This window comes from Chinchilla lanigera, unplaced genomic scaffold (genome assembly GCF_000276665.1).
Source record: "Chinchilla lanigera isolate Chin_1 unplaced genomic scaffold, ChiLan1.0 scaffold00034, whole genome shotgun sequence".
Taxonomy (NCBI): domain Eukaryota; kingdom Metazoa; phylum Chordata; class Mammalia; order Rodentia; family Chinchillidae; genus Chinchilla; species Chinchilla lanigera.
Window position 1 is genome coordinate 13,668,681 of NW_004955435.1, and position 3,540 is coordinate 13,672,220.

General features: G+C 53.6%; 1 protein-coding gene across 1 annotated transcript in view; it reads left to right on the forward strand.

Annotated features, from left to right (window-relative positions):
* The first annotated feature begins 9 nt into the window (after window positions 1–9).
* Slc6a17 (solute carrier family 6 (neutral amino acid transporter), member 17) overlaps window positions 10–3,540 on the forward strand; it is a 48,712-nt gene continuing 45,181 nt past the window's right edge. The window contains exon 1 of the mRNA XM_005388913.2: window positions 10–99. The gene's annotated coding sequence lies outside the window, so the exon portion shown is untranslated. The remainder of the gene's footprint in view (window positions 100–3,540) is intronic.

A 3,540-nucleotide genomic window follows, 5' to 3' on the forward strand; every position in this document is an offset into this window, starting at 1 on the left:
CTGCCTGCGGGAGGGACTGTGCGCCGCGACCCTTCGCGGAACTCAGCTACTCGGCCGGAGTTCAGGGGCCGAGTCCGCGCGGCGGCCCACGCGGGACAGGTGAGTCGGCGGCAGCGCCCCACCACAACTTCGCGGGTTCCGGCCCCGCCCCGGCCAGGGAGGCCTAAGGTGCGCGGCGGCGCTCCCCTCCCGGTCCGCGGGATGCTGTGCGGGCGCCGGCGCCTCCCGCCGCTCCAGCCGCTGTTGCCAGGCGACGGAGACCCGGGACGTGCCGGTCCAGAGGAGCTGGGGTGTCCGGGGGCGCACACCCAGGTTGGGCACTAGGCGTCAGCTTCTGGGGCTCCGGAGGGCTCAGGACGCCGGAGGCGACTGGGCAGAGCTGTAGGGGCCAGCGCAGCGGAGGGCCGGGCAGGAGGCCCTCCCGGTCCCCGCCTGGAGCTGCGCGCCCAGGGCGCAATTGCGCGAGGACGCTCCCGAGCGGACCCCGGCCCCAGCCGCTCGGCCTCAGGCCGGTGACCTTGACAGTAACATTGGCAAGAGAAGCAGAACGCTCACGTCTGAGATGAATATTTAATTCCCAGTCCCGAGGCCCGTCCTCGCCGAATTCGTAGCTAGAGAGGAGCCCTTCCTCCCCGGGGGTAAGCGTGCCTGGGAACGGAAAAGGAGAGATAGGGGACGTGCGTGGGGTGCGGATCTGGAGGGGACGCCGCCTTCCTGGGAGAGAGGCCTCTACCACGTTTGTACCTGTGCGCGATGCTCCCAGGACTCCAGAGACCTGCTCCCCCAGGGGCGCGGCCGCCTTGGAAGGATGCCTGATGTTTCCCTTTAAAGCCCAAGCATCCCTGTCAGAGCTCCAAGTTCAGACGTCCTGAGATCATCCACCTTGCCGGACCCAGTCACTGTGTAGTGGGTTTCTCCTTTTAAAAATTTGGTCATATTCCTCTTTGGGGGCAGCTCAGCTATGAACAAGAGGCAGGTAGGATTGTGTTGGGGATGTAGGGGAAGTAGGATAGGGTAGAAAGATTTTCTTGAAGGCACTGACCTTATTAACAGGAACTTCCAGGAACTGCAACAATCCTGTAATGGCTCCAAAAACATTCCACCAAAACTTTAGTGTCTTATTGTTAGGCTTCGCTGGGCATGCTGATTACTGTCTGAAGAACAAGGTCAGACTGGAGGTTAACAGCAAGGGCTGTCTGTGCCTCAGTGCACAGACTGTGCTTACACTACCCCATGACCAGGTGAGATGGGTCCATCCCACGGTCAGGAAGGGCTTTGAGGTCGCACTGGCTGTCCTTGGCCATGGCCTGGCCGTGGGTCCATCAGAGGTTTTAGTTCCTTTGCTGGCTTTTTCTCTAATGGAGCAGCTGTGGCTAAGTAGGTGGTTGAGTTTCAGCAAATCCCTGCAGCTCAGCTCAGCAGGAGGCGAATCGTGCCCACCAGCTCTGATTGGAGTTTGTTTGGCCTGAGTCACACGCAGAGTCGTGTGTCAGCTATTATGAGTTCAAGAGAGTTCTTTAGCAGGACTCGTGAGCAGGAATGGCTTGAGTCCCAAGTGTTTTGGGACCACTGGCCAGAGGTGGGCAAGTCCTCAGAGGAGAGCACAGGCTGCCTGGCTGCTGCTGAGCTAGACCTCCGGAGCCCTGACCCCATGGGGAAGGTGAGCAGGCTAGAGAGTGGGGGTAGTGTTGAAGGGGAGTCTGGGGGAGGCCCTGCGATTGTGGTCACAGCTGGGCCCAGTGCTCTGCCGTGTGCCGGCAGGCTGACCTTGGGCAAGTTACTTCACCTCTGAAGCCTCTGTTTCCTCAGTTAAAAGAAGAATGCCTGCGGTACCTTTTTTACAGTTTTATTTTCAGCTTAGTGCTGGACACATAGCAGGTGCTTAGATGTTAGTTCCCCATCCCTTCCCTGATAGGCCTTAACCAGAGGCAATCTTTTCTCTCCCTGCCCCTGCTCCTGAGCATGAGAGGGGCCATGGAGGCAAATGCAAATGGCAGGGCCTCCCATGTGATTAAGAAGGACCCATACATAGCTCCACCTCCTTCCAGCCCTCATGTCTTCCTTGTGAGACCCTGGATGGGGAACCCTGAGCAAGAACAAGGCTAATGTTGAGATGTACTGGGTCAGCTGGGTGCCTGAGGCCACCCCCAGTAACTCCAGGGTGACACTCCAGTACCGACCTTTACTTCCCGGGATTGTTCCTGACCGTGGCTTGGTCCCAAGCTGCAGGACCTGCCGAGAAGACTTCAAGGGCCCCTTGTGTTTTAACAGCTCTTGTCATCATCCACTTCCCCACCCATCCTATCCACAGTTTACTTGAAAGCTGCAAGAGAGATGTTCAGGGGAGGTGAGGGTTGGTCTTTCCCAGAGAGGAAAGGAAAGAATGGATCTGTTACTTCCCTGTAGGATCCTTGGCCCCTTGCTCCTTCCCTCTGTAATTAGTATAGACATGGGGCTGGACTAAGATGTGTGCACCTCAAAAGTGAAGGAAATAAGAGGATCCCCAGTGCAGCAAGAAAGAGGCCAGCCATGCTGACCCACAGGGTTATAATCCGCTACTGGAAATTGTACATGTGATTTGCAGTCACCATTTACCCTCGAATCAATGCCCTACCCCATTGGATCTGCAAGCGTATTCCAAGGATGGTAGATACAGAGATGAGAGGATTCCAGAACAGCAGCTTTCTTCTGCGTGTGCACCCTCCTTCCTCTCATACTTCTTTCCTGCAGCGTGACAATTCATCATTAATCCCTTTAAAACTGCAAAGATAAGCAGAAGAGTCTAAATGAAGGTGAATTTTAGCCTTTTCCCTAGACAAGGTCTGAGTTGTCATTCACTCCACGCTAGGCTGCAAGAAATCTTTACAGCCAGACATCTGGAACATCAGGATAGCAGCAAGCTTGACATCTTAGTTCCTATGTCAGCTTCCCCTAACCAATGTCCTAGGCTGCCAGAGGTCAGGAGCACAGTGTTGGATTACTAGAGCACCCTCTAAGACCTGAGCAGGGCAGTACTCTGTAGAAAAATGCCCCCTTTACCTGCTTTTAGGAAGAGTGAGAGCGGATCTAGATTCTAGGAGCTCACATTACACTTGGCATGCAGTGATAATATCATTTTTTGAGATTTCTGTGCTATGTTACGTGCTTTATTTACAGACCATTTTATTTAATCTTCATTACAATCCCAGCAGATAGATATTGCTCTCTGCATTTTGCAGATGTGAAATTTGAGGTTCAAGGAAGTTAATTTGCTCAAGGTCACACAGGTAGTGAGAGGCAACCTGAAAATTGATACTCATTCCTGTCAGATTCCAAATGTCATGCTCTTAACCACTATGTGATATGTTACATAATAAGTTCTTGTTTGTTTGTTTTTTGTTTTTCTTCTGGTACCAGGAATCGAACTTACAACCTTGCACTTGCCAGGCAGGTGCTGTGCCACTGAGCTAAATCCCCAGCCCCCATAATAAATTCTTAATAAATGCTTCCTGACAACTTAAGCATCTACCTGTGGGTTTCATTCTTTTTCTTTCTCTTTTT